Genomic DNA, 14,133 nt, shown 5'->3' on the forward strand with positions numbered 1-14,133 from the left:
TACGTTTTTCTTCACTAATGGTTTTTAACATGGAGGGTCATTTTCAACTTTTAGGAACATATAAAAAAATTATCATTTGTAATGAAAATATGACAAGTATCATTTTCTTAGGTCATTTGTGAGCTTTTCCATCAGCAGCACAGAAATCAAATTTCTTTTCTTTCTCCCAGAAAGTCTTGAGGTGCCAAAACTTTTTGGCTATATTTAGATTTCCCAACTGTAGCTCTATCTGCTCTTATGTCTTACAGCTCAATTTTTCAGTTAGAACCTCTATGGTGGCCAGCCTAACAGTGACCTGTGACAACCCTGGATCCTATTGGTCAGGACTATTTTAAAACCTAGTATAGACATAAAAACCCTCTGATTTTTAAGAAGCCAAGAAAGATACTATCTTGAAGACTCCGAACATGTTGTTCCATGAGCATTTGCTGTCATTTTTTCCCTTGTAACTTTTCAAGCCAAATTATGTTGCCTCCACCTAATGTTGCAAAAACTTTGGGTGAAAGCCCAAAGTGATTCTAAGACTCTGGTATGGTTCTGTGTAACCTGGCATCTTTCCTGGAAGTTAACTTTGTTAGGCATCTATTCCTATAAACAAACTGTGTAATAGAAAAGACACGTGACCAGATGAGATGCCACTACCTACATTTGCTCTACAACCCTGTAAGGAGCCAGTGTTTGGTAATTAATTATTAGACGCTGACACCATGAACTGTAGTTCCATAACCTTTTAAATGGCCTTTTATACAGGTTGAAATTTGCTTTCAAATCTGTCATTATTTTTCATGAAAATCAAGCTATTGAACTTTATTTGCAGACATATTTACTTGTATCAATCAGCTATTGCTCTGTAACAAAGTAGGCCAAAGTTTAATGGCTTAAAACAAGTATTTTGCTTACAATCAGGAATCTGGGTTACACTTGGATATTCTCACAAGTCCTAGACCTACATTACCAGGTGAGTCAGTACATTGGGCAAGAGGCATATTTCTGGATGTCTGTCATACACCAGGGTGGTTATCCAGAACTTATCGGTGCCTGTGGCAAGTCCAGGCTATGGTGCAAGCTTCTAGACTCAGGTCCTTATGATAGAAAATTCAATGAGAAATTAGAGTATCATGTTGCTATGGAGTTTGTGGCAGAGTAAAGTACAAGCTTCCCAGCAAAGTTTCCTGGGTTCTGAAGGCTTTACCTCCTATAGTAAACAAGTCATCGCCATTGTTAAGTAGCTCCTGGCCCATTATTGGGTCAGAATAGAGACTGAGTACCTTATCATAGTACAGTAAGTGACTATGTAACTTCAGCTTCCCGTGATGAGCTGGGGAATGCTAAATCCACAGAAATGTAATTTTGGGCAGCAACCCATGGATGGAGATGCTGTATTCAGAATTTGGTCAAGGGGGTCAAGGGTGCCTAACTAAGTTACATTAAAATATGGCTGGAACTTCTATTTTATCTATCACTGCTTTACCGGGGCCTCTCCCTGAGATTCCACCTATGGCCTCATGCATGTTCTTCAAAGCCAGCTGATGAAAGATGAAAATCATGGATGGCTCAAATATGCTGGTAAGCACCAAAAAAATGGGCTGTAGGTACATCAAAGGCCCACCCTGGAGTCACCCTGTAGGACAATGGTGAAGAGAACTCCTCAGGAAGAGATAGAGGCAATAAACCTGAGTTATAGAGAGTAGGGTAGCCTGAGGTAAGGATATAGACTGATTTCTAGAAAGTGGAGAATGGTTTTGCTGGTCCGTCAGAGGCCTACAAGGAGATCTCTAGAGACAACGAAGTCTGGCAAAAGTCAGTAGACTCATGGGAGTGAGCACAGGGCATGCAGATCTCTATGTCTCATCTTAATGTTTAAACGTCTACCACAGTAAGCCAGTGTATTGGATGATTTAATCAGTCAAAGTCTTCCAACCTCTGTCTTTAGCCTCTCAGAACTTGCAAAATAGGCTCATGAATGGAGTGGCCATGGTGGCAGGGATGGAGACTATGCACACATCCAAACAATGCCTCCCTTTCACCAAGACTGATGTAACTCCTACCACTGCTGACTGCTCAGTCTTCTACCAATAGAGACAGGCACTGAGCCCTTCAAGGAGACCAGCCAGGTGCACCTAATGTCAAATTGACTATAACAGACCCTTTCCATCCTTGGGGGAACAGTGATTCATTCTCACTGGAATCAACATCAGCTCTGGGTACGGGTTTGCCCTCTCTGCCTATGATGCCTCTGCCTGCCCCAGCATTCCACAGTTTTAAGAATGCCCAACTTTGCAACAGAAGACCATTCACAACATTGTCTCAAACCAAGAAAGTGAAACCAGTACAACGCTGGACACATGATCTTAGTAAATAACACATTAATAGACATCATCAACCTAAAAAAAAAATAATGGAATGACTCCAATTAAGATAGTAACTTGGGGAAAAGACCGTGTTTGATTGGGGGGCTACATTCCAAGTGCAGTATATACACTGATCAGTATCTGAAACATGTCACAGTGTCCCCAGTAGCCAGAATACATGGGTCTAAGGACCAAGAGGTAGAAGTAGGAGTTGCTTCTGTGAGTAACACATTTGCAGCATCTATGCTTCTAGGTCTTTTTACTTTGGCTGGATTAAAAATTCTTGTTTTGGGGATGGGAAATATATTTGTTTCTGGCAGGGATTAGTAATGGTATCACTGAACTTAAAGCTATAGCTACCACTTGGTAACTGTGGGATACTAAAGATGTTGGCCAGCAGGAAAACCAAACAGCTACTTTACTCAGGGATAATTTGCCCTAATTATAATGAGGAGGTCGGGCAGCTTCTGCACAATGGGATCAGGAGAAAAGATTCAGGAACTCAGGAGATTCATTGATTTGTATCTAGGTACTTCCAGACCTAGTGAAAGCAGTGAACTTTCAAGTACAGTGAACAGAGTCTGGCAATGTCAAAAAATTAAGAATTCAGGGCTGTCAGGTATGAAGGTCTGATTTACCTCATGAGGCGAACACAACTTATAGGCCTGACTGATATTGAGAAAAATCTAGAATGAGTGGTGGAGAAGGTGGATGATGAATGTCAAATATGGCCTCAGACACAGTTGCAGTAGAAGAATGTAGTTTTTCCACTAAAACTTTTTAATCAGCTTTCTAGTAGAGCTGGAGCCCAGCCACCATCTTGAAGACTGCGCAATAGATAAGACTTAACGTGAGGTACAAATCAATTGCAAGGAGGATTGTATCCGATGCTTCTTGTGTCCTGCCTTACATCCTCTGGCCTTTACTGTGACTCCAGCTGAAGCTGGTGTAAACACTTCAGCGTGGGCTTCAAATCCCTTTGTACTGACTGCATCTTGGCTCAAGCATCACTCCTTATCTTGTACTTTCTGCTATGGAAATTCAGAGTCTATGGAGCAGGGCACCTGAAGGAGTCTTCTTGGAATACCCAAACATGTGCAACCTAAAAGTCAAGAAGATTTAAGGACATCATCCTATCCCAGAGGCAACCATAACCAAAGAGGTGAGAAGTTGATGGACAAATGCTTCATCCTGTCAATCCTTGGTGGAAAATTCTGACAAGCATCCTAGCCATTCTGTGATCAACTCAGTAATGGCCCTGCATTGTCTTTCCTTCTTTCTCCACTTCACTCTTGCCAGTACTAAATTCCTGCTTTCTGGGATTACCTCCTAAATAAACTAGTTGCAACACAATTCCTAGTCTCAAACTTTGTATGACAGGGAACCCGACCTAGTCAGAGGGCACATATGGCAAAACTATTTGTTAAAGAGAATTCAAAACTAGCTTCCTCTGAAAGGAAAGGATCACCCCTCCACTGAGATACAGCTGTCACTGTCATAAAATCTAGCATAAACAAATACACCATCAAATGCCCTGCTATAAAATGTAACATCTAGCAATTACATACTAAAGGATTTAGGGTGACATCATTCATTACAGTATATGAATGATCCTCCTGACTAAATGGGAATTTAGTGTTAAGTAGCTGTAAAAGCTGCCAAAAAGGAAATGTTATTGAAACAAACATTAGCAACTTATGACTACGACCTGGGGCATCCTGACCAAAGCTACCGGTTCTATTATGGAACCATTAGAAACCACCATAGGGTTGTATCCAAGTCGATTAGGAGAACAATTTATTAGAAATTTTATACTTATAGATGAAAGGGACAGGGGCATAATCATTATTGATTTTACTTTCTTTGTAAGGTGTTATTGCTGTTGTTGGTTTTTTAATATCCTCTTCCTAAATAGAGACAGAGTAAGGGTGAGGAACTGAGCAATCTTCCCAGGAAAGATGAGCAATGTTCTTCCATGAGTCAAATGAAATGTTGTGAGGAAGGAAACATTTTAAGTGGCAAAAGAAGCTAGTAACAAGGGTAATACCAAGTATGCATTCACAGTGAAAATCTTAACCGAGAAACTTAAAATAAAACCCACAGCCTAACGTTTAAAAATAGGCATTTACAAGTTTTCTTGTACAGGGTAATATTCATTCAATATTATAATTCTCTAAATTTAGTGCAATGGCTCTTTGTTATCTGACTTTTACCAAATCATAAGGGGATTAATGATATAGGGAAATATCCACTAGAAGCTGAGTATTAAGTATTAGATATCATCCCTGAGTATCCGGGATTAAACTTCAACTCTCCTCTTGGGGCAATTTTAACTCATTATCTCCTATACTCTTCAGAGACCTGTGATCTGTATAAATATCCACTTTAAGGATGAGGATTTTCACTGTGTATAAAGAGACATCTCACAGTTATTAGAAACTTAAAATATATACTAAAAATACAAAGGTAAACTCATTGTTTCTAATTAAGAATGCGTTAATGCAATGATGCTTGAGAAACGTTAAAATTTCTTAAATTACGTAACTATTTTGTTTCCAACAAAGCATGCACTTTAGCTGAAAAATATTTGCCATTTAATTTGTAAATTCACGAAGAAAGATGAATTCATAAGTCTCTTAAGTCATTAACAATTAATCAGATTTCTTTAATATAACAATTGAATGACTGGGAAGAAATCTTGAGTTTTATGAAGTCCTATACATTTTTCTCTTTCGACATTGTAAATTATGCTATTTCTGAAATCAAATTCAGTGAGTGGTAACAAAAAAATTCATGCTGGGATCCTGATAAGGAATTCATAGCATCTCATGTATATTCTTATTTAAGCAATACAGTGTATCTTTCGATGCAATAAATCTTCCTAATATTTGACTACATATTTATTTGCTAACAGACATGAGTGTCTATAAAATTAATCAGTCAATAACAGCCAAGAGTAAATTCCTTAGATAAGCCATATACTAACATACTTTTATGTTCAGGACAAAAGATACACAAGTGTGTCATTGACTCCCCTGAATCCTTCGTTCTATGATAGAGAGAAAGGCCTGCCATCAGGTGAGTGACATTTAGGGCCAGAGGATTTCACGTCTATATTTTACCGCATAAAGAAAGCCCTCCTTCGAATACCTCGTCAGAGCACCCTGCCAAAATCCAGCCACGAAGTCAGTGCTGAAACACCAACTAGCCACCAGATGGCAGCAATGCTTTTATGAATAATGCAGCATTCTGTGCAGTCCATCTAAGATTTCCTGTGTTAATAATAGAACAATCCTTACTTTAGTAAAAGGACAGATTTGTTCATAATGAAGCCAGCCATTTTTTTCCATGTCACTGGTTATATTTTGTGGGGTCTATTTGCTTTCTAGTATTTGGGTCCCCCAAAATATTTATTTTCTTACACATTAAACATCAAAATGCTTTTGAATTTCATTTTGATATTGTGGTAGAAAATGCCTGTGGCTTGAAACAAATATTTTCCTTTCTGATGGACAAATAACATCTGTGGTTGTAAATGTTCCAGTGTAGCTGTCAAAAGAGAAGGGTTTCACATAATTTCCTGCCACCCTCACTGGTACATCCTACACATCAAAAGACTGTGTTCATAACCTCCCTTTCTACGAATCGATTTCAAATCTACCACAGATCTCAAATATCAGAAGCTTGTCTTCTACTTGATGATGGGGGTTTGAATTTTGAAAAACGAAGCTTTGCTTAAAATAAAGTTAAAAAAAGAAACATAAAACCTATCAAGTCTAAGAAAACCCCCCATATCAGTGTATCTTTCCCTTTCGGAGCCGTTTGCAGAAATTTGTTAATTTTGCCACGAAAGTTTTTGGTTTGCACATTTCACCAAGGAAGTCAGGCCGGTAGAATTTCCCCAGTGCTGGAAATCAAATGTTAGGCAAATTGGTGGGACTGAAGCCAAGAATCTAATAGCGCTCTTCTGAAACAGAAATCCATCGAAGCCCTTGATGTGGATGTTCCTTTCTTGGTCATTATCTGATCTGGTATCTGAAAACAGTTCAAACAGCTCCCTTCCTGATTTCTCCCCAACATCAGGCATTTTATTTAATTGTTTCACTTAGGTCATCTCTCAACATCCTGTTTTGTTCAGATAAAATTTAGAGCAGCCTCTTCTCTCCTTCAAATACCAAGAATCTTTCACTCTTCTGCAGTGTTTTATACTTTTGCTTTTGAATATTTATTTTCTACCAAATTTTAGTAACACATTTAACTCATATATTGAGAGATTCTATGCATAGATTCTACAAGTGGCCTCTCCAATTCTGTATGAGTGCTGGCATTTTCTTTTCATCTTAAAGTTAGTGGTTTTTCCCCCCTTGTGTTCATTTCAGACCTTTGTTTATGGATGCTTGCTTTGTTATTTTCTTATACTCCTTTAAACACTGCTCTGAGGTTTGAGAGTTTTGCTCACCACTGCCCAGATTTTTCTACTGCTCAGTGGCTTGTGGCATATAAACACTGTGAATATATATATATTTATATATATATATATATATTTTTTTTTTCTCTCTCTCTTGCCTTCAGATCCAGCCTCATTACCTTATGTTTCTAAAAACCGAATGGCATTGGCTATTTATCTGCCAGTGATCCTACGCTATCCAAAAGTACTCAGTTTTATTTTACCCTGTGTCATCCTTATGGACAAGCTGTAAAATGTGATACCATTTACTGGCCCCGTCTATTATGTACCAGCTTTAGGGATTAAATCATTCCTTTTTCTGGAAGAAGCCTGTTAGCTACTAAAAAAAAAAAAAAAAAATCATACTCAGCATGAAATAAACATGGCTGTTTCCTTTTAAAAATATAAAATAAGAGTTTTGAAACATACAAGCAAAGGGGATCCAGTGGCTTGAATGTTGTCTTGCCAGTATCAATGTAATATCTTCTGGACTTTACAGGATGAAAGTCACAGATGGAGAAACCATCACACTTGGTGATTCTACTCAGATCTCATGAAATCCCCAGCTGGCTCTGCTTGCTTTTGGTCAGGTGGATATACATGGCCTAAAGCCCCAGGTTTGATCCTGTGTAGCTCATTTAACCTCACTCTGCTCCTGTGGCCGTGAGGAGCGACACCGTCAGCCCGCGAGTGGCACAGCAACCATCACACTGGTCCTACCGACACTTCAAGGAACAGAGTATGTTCCATGAAAGAAGGGGGTTTACATCACATCAACAAACTAAAAACAGCATGTTGCGCTTAGTCTTGTGTCAAATTAAAATCCAGAATTTATTCCAAATGCACAGCTCTTATCTTTGAGCAGACGGAGCCAGCAATTCCAGGAGACAATGTGAAGTGAGCTATCCCGTGATCTAAGCTCATTAGGTCACATGCATCCATTCTTCCACTAAAATGTTAGAAGGATAAGAAACCAAGGTGACATTTTCTTTTTTTTTTCCCTCTAAATTTTTATTTATTTTATTTTGGATTCTTAAATTCTTGGTTCCCTTGGCTAATTTGGTCCTAAAATTTACTAACATGGCTATTGTCAATCTTTACTGTCACCCTGTTGCATTCTGCTTTGACAATAGTTCAAAAGGAAATGAATACAAGATTGCATCTTGCCCTTCAGTAGCGAGTGGAATAAAGTAGCTGTGCAAATGCGAAAATACCCTCACAGACTACTAAGCTTCATGGGATAATCAGGAAGCATACGCTTGCTTGCCATTGTTTCCCCTAATAATATACTCAGTTTCTCAGCATCTTAATTCGATACTTGAGACTATATTTTTTAGAGAGCTTTATTCTTCAAAAATAGAGCCTTCAAAAGGACAGTGATCCTTAAGTCACCTGGTCTGAACAAATAGGCACGTTCTTTACTTGAAGTGTGTACTCTCCACCCATCAACCTGCTTCTGTTTTTCCTCTCATCAGGCAGGCTCACGTGTTCCTTAGGTCTTACCTTAGCTTCTTATAGTTAATTTTATCTCCTGCCCCCAGGCTCTTTCCTTTGCCGTCAATCTTAGACACCCCTGACATTAATATTCCTAAATCAAAGCCTCAATTATAAAATTATATCACTCCATTCATCAAAATTCTTCTGTGCAATCCCACTGGCAAAAGTGAAGGCAAAAATCATAAAAATAATCATATCTCTTTCCCTTCAATAAGAAAATCAGTATTGTCCCAATATCTCAGTAGGGGAATAAAAAGAGTTACTACTGTCTCTCTTTCATTTCTGGGCAGAGCTGCTGCACTTGTCTCTAGGTCCCCTTGTGCAAGTTGCTATCAATAGCGTGGTAGAGCCTTTCAGGGCAAAATACTTAAAGTACTTACTGGTGTAAGACATAAATTAATTAATTTATATTGATTAGATATTACATTAATTACACTATTTATTTATAAGACTAGAATATTCAAAATGATTTCTGTAAGGTTTGAGGACACATATACTTAGTTACAAAATAAAGATTTTCACTCAGGGTATTAAATCTTAGCCTATTGGTTAAATTCACAGGCACCACAGAGAAGAGAAGAGGAACAGAAATCCTGAATTGTGTCTTAACACGTATCAATCTCTCCTATCCAGATCCGTCCAAAATCCACATCTGGAATTTCCCTCAAAGCTCTGTGAGATGACAGGGTTAACAGATGAATAATAATACCTGGTTGCATTTATATTAACACCGGCCTTTTGGAGTTGCCTTCAAATACAGATTGCCTCATTTTAACATTAACACAGATGGGAGACAGGAGAGGGAAGGACTGTTATCTCTTACTTCCTTGATGTGAAAAACTCAAGTTGGAGGAAGGGATCCTGCCCTAGGTTTTACATACAGTTACAACTGACACAGCCAAAACTGGAACACACGTCGCCAGACTTGTGTGCTCTCCCCACTGCACCTTCTGAATGATAGATGAATTTCTAATAGGTAGATAAAATGACTGGGGACAAGCTAAAGCAAAAACAAAACAAACCAAAACAAAAACAACTGTATTAGACATTAATGCTGCTCTTACTCTGGTTTATTTTTAATGCCATGCCTTTTAAGATACTGTGAGTAATTCTCTAAAGTGAAACCAGCTTTACTCAAAATCTAATGCATATATGAATGTGGAAGAATCATCCTCTTGCATTTAGTCTAACTACAAGCATTGAAAAATGAAAGAGAAAATTGGTAAAAGCTCAGATTTATTTTAAACCACCACTTTTAACAGAAGGAAATGGATAAAAGCAAAATACCAGTAGTTTTCCTTTTGGCTTAAGATGACATTCTCCAAGATGTTATTAAATTATCTTCGCATTAATAAACTTAAGGAGTACTTAAACATTTTAAGCTAAGACATATTCAGATCAGGAAGAGCAATCAAATTATGTTTAAATGTAAAGCATATCCATGGAAAATATTACATGAATATGTTTAATATACATTATAGCCAGAAGACCCCAACTGAAGTCAGAAAAGTAATACAAGTAACGATAAATCTGTTCTGAGATTTACTTTACTTTTAGGGGCAGAACCTGTTCCCCTGAGATAGATTTACATCCTAAAAAAAGGAATCACAAATCCAGGAAATTCAGCCATGATTTTTGTCGAGGTTATAAATTGGTGCCAGGGAAAGAAAACAGACTTTCATCTTGTTGAGTCATTTAATTTTTTTTCTGCCTCTCAAGCAGGCAATTGATATAGTCCTAATCAGCCATAATTCATTAATAGTAGAATTATCTTGTTTAAGGCACATAATCTATAAGTGAGTCTCCTGCATGTTCATGGGGAAAATTTTAAGTTTTATTTGAAAGGAAACTCAGGAAAAGTGAGGCCTCGTCACTGTCTGGCTGTAAGATACAGTAAACCTTTAGAGTATAAGTGATTTCATTATCTTAAATAAATAATCATCAACTGTCATATAGGTTGTAATGAAAAGGACCACAGGACAGATAGCATGTTTCTTATCCTTTACGCCATTTACAAAAGGGAATAGAGTGGACACTCTGGATATCATCTTGGAGGACAGAACCTATATTGTGGACACAATTTCCTAAGATTTTCTGACAGTGAATTATTTTTTTTTAGCCAACAGAATGCCAATCTAGCCTTAGCAATAACCATTGAATGAATTGAAAAGAGTCCAGCCCTCTGGTGTAATAAATACAAAGCAGTATGTCATACAGCCTCTTTCTTTGTGTTCTCTGTGAGGAGACAAAACTCATTTACACAAGAGGGAAGAGTACACACGTGCTAAGCTAAACGGGCTGGCATTAGTTCCAGTGCTTGGGACCACCCTCTATTTAATAAGGGGGTAGCTCTTTGGAGGTGGTCAATGTTTTAGAGAGGGAGCCTCTATGGATTTGATCTCCGTGTCATGAACTCCCTTCCCCTGACTTTCAAAAATATGGAACTCAGAGAGAGCCCTTGGTTTGAAGGAAGGAAGGAAACCGGAGTGAAAATGTTCCTTCAACTTTGAAACAGGAAGATACTAATGGTTAAAAAAATTGACTTGTTGTTTTAAATCCCCTTGCAGCCATTTGCTCAGTTGAACTTCCCACTGAAAAGCTTTGTTAAGTGCGGGCTGTTCCGGCCAAGAAAGAGAAGAAGGTGCCCGAGCGCCACGAGTGTCGCAGAAGCCGCCTGACAATACTGCCATCCTGCAACACGGTTTTATTTAGTTATTACAACTATCTCTCTGTAAATGACATTTAGGATTATTTAAGATTATGTTGTAATCCTTTTAATCCGCAGTGCTTTAAATTTCAGGCTAAACACCAAAGAGCAAACTAGCACTTAGCAGGAATGTTTAAAACATGTGATTTGAACATAAATCTTTTTATTCACTCTTTCCCTGATGAAGACCTTGCGCTCCTCTTAAGTTAACTAAGAAAACTTGTACCACAGTTCATTACAAATCACTCGGTTGCTAAATGCTTTCTCAAGCTACATCAAACTTGTGATGGTCCTTGACAATTATGCTAAATGCAGAATTAAACGCAGGTTAGCAGCAATGAACATTTACTGATATAACTTAGAATTTGCTTGACCTTTTGTAAGGACAAAATGTCTTTCTGTGTTTGTGTGTACGCGTATGGAAATGGTCATTCTGTTTCCTAAGGCAAGCTAATTAGACGTAGATATGTACGTGGACACACATAACATTATACCACAATCATACATTTGAAACACGTATTAGGACTTGTCTATACATAGTTTATTATAGAAGCTGCTAATGATTTTTATTTTTTTATTTTTTATTATGTTATGCTAGTCACCATGCAGTATGCTAATGATTTTTTAAAAAAATATATCATTTATTATTAAGAAGTACCGATTAGGCCACAGAGTTTTCTGTTATAAAACAGGCAGATGTTCTTGAAATCAGTCAGCGAGCATCACTCTGACTTACTGAGAGTTGTTGAATACCAAACCTTAAAACTTAATTAATATGGTCGCTCTTATGTTACCATATACCAATCAAGTAAGATTGAATCTACATCAAGAGTTTAGTAAGACTTTCACTCTGAAGGAAGTTTGGCTTTTAATACAAAAAGAAAATGAACGACTTAAATGTCCAAATGGCATATACAAATGAACGAGACAAATGAAATCCTTCCATTTTGTGTGTGTGAGTCGCAGGTGTGTGTTTACGAGTCTTTCAGGCGCATAATTTTTTATTTGTTTTCCTATTCATGTTAAGTTCGACTTCTCTACAGACGTTGTAATTATGTGGCATATAATTGCTAATCCATCAACTTTTAAAAGACAGATTTCAAATTTTAAATTATTTCTAATTTTGCTCTTCTTTGATTTTTCTTGAACCAAAAATCTCAATAGTCATTCGCTATCTGTAATCTATAATTCATAGACTGAGATTGAACACCAAGCCTAATTCAAACTCGGAATTTTAAAGCTATTTCTGATGTAGCACATCAGCTGAGGCTATGATGGTCTTTTCCCGTCAGGAAGAAACACTTCATTATTCTGTAGGTAATGAAACCCTTGTACACACACACTCAAACACCCAACAATGCCTTAATACCATGTTTTTGAGATTTAATCATGTTTATTCTGATCATTTGAGAGTTAGACCAGCTAGTATCTAATCAAATATTGATGCAAGTCATCGAGATTTAGCTCTCTGGCAAATCCTTGCCTATGCTTTTTCGTTAACAGAACTATAAAAGCTGTTTATATTGTTCCTCTCAAAGGGTTTACCCTCATAGTCTGTATCTATGGATACGTATTAGTAAATTTTACCTAAGTTCGTGAGTTTGGGTAATGAAAAGATGTCAGCATGACAAGAAAACCACATGATTCATCCCAAAAAGAATGAAGCAGGAAATGAAATTGGAATCTTTAACTTTGTTATTCACAGCATCCTTATAATCACTTCTTTCCTGTTTCTCTAAACGACAAGGGTACAAGACCAAAAGAGTTAAGCTGTATGTAAGAACACTGAGGTCCCATAAGCTGCTTAGGTACCTTACAAACAGTAGCTGGCAAAACTACTCCAAAAAGCTACCAAAATAGAGAATAGTTAGTTGGTTAGTTTGCTTGTTTTTTTAATATCTTTAGAAGTACCTACTTGTAGAAATATGAAAAACAGGGAAAAATTATAGCAGGAGGAAGTGAGTCATATAAGGAAAGGTCGATCTCATAACATTAATATATATTATCATACATATCATCAATACAGGTGGCTTAAATATATATCTACATATATTATGTTCGAAGCTATGTAAAATTATGCATAAATATTCATCTTTCATATCTGCAATCCTATATACATTGTATATATTTGACTATCCTCCTTGTTTTTGAGCTAACTTAACTTTTCAAAAGACTAACAGAAGGAACTGAAAAAGGCTATCTTAGACCAACTCCAAGAGTTTTTATTGTCCAAGAATTATGCCAATGTCAAATTTTAATGTCTTTATTTTATGACCTGAGGACAAGGATGCTAAACTCATAATACATAGTACACCAACACCACTTAACTCACCTAACCTAGTTCAGAACTCTTCATACTGATCGTCATGGTTTTCATAAAAGCTAGGAATATGACCTCTAATTTTTTTTTTATTTATCACAGAATAACAAAAAGAGTAAGAAATTGGGAGACAGGCTGTATCACTGATTTACAATTCCTCTCTTCAAAACAAAATTTATTTTTCTTTTCTTTATTCTTTAAATTCAGATTCTAATCACTTTTGGCTAAACTTAGTCTTTTGATTTCTAGGCAAGTATGTTTAGTTTTCTTTACTTTTTTTCTTCTTTCTTTCTTTCTCTCTTTTGGTAAAAAGAAATAAATCTCCAGCATATAAAAAATGAATGCCTGAATAGAATAAAAGCGGAACCAGAAAAATAATTTGTTCTAGAAATGTTGACATGGGTCCAGTTTATTTGGTAGACCTGTATTAGCATCTGGGAAATGCAGAACTGGAAACCAGTTTTTTTCTCCCCAGTGAGAGTTCAGATAGGAAATGTCACCTACACTTCTATAAGACCCAATATATTAATTTCACGGATGCATTTAAGAATGGAATTGACCTTTTTTCAAGAGCCAAAATGGTCTTAGGAGGCATTTAATATAGTAATTATAATAATCTAGTTCCTGGCTACTAAATGATATAAATTCTAAAATATACCTAGAAAATTATTGGTTACTTTGAAAATATAAAAGTAAGTTAAATCTCACATAAAGATGGAAAAAGATAAGCCTCCATAATTTAAAGTTATTAATTGCCAAAGGGATCTTAGTAACATCATATATGAAATATTCAGTTTTCTCATTTCCTTTC

The 14,133-nt window shown here is 36.8% G+C and overlaps 1 protein-coding gene across 1 annotated transcript in view; it reads right to left on the minus strand.

Moving 5' to 3' along the window:
* ARHGAP15 (Rho GTPase activating protein 15) overlaps positions 1–14,133 on the minus strand; it is a 594,269-nt gene that overhangs the window by 458,795 nt on the left and 121,341 nt on the right.

The sequence above is a fragment of the Ursus maritimus genome, unplaced genomic scaffold, assembly GCF_017311325.1.
Source record: "Ursus maritimus isolate PB19 unplaced genomic scaffold, ASM1731132v1 scaffold_1, whole genome shotgun sequence".
NCBI lineage: Eukaryota > Metazoa > Chordata > Mammalia > Carnivora > Ursidae > Ursus > Ursus maritimus.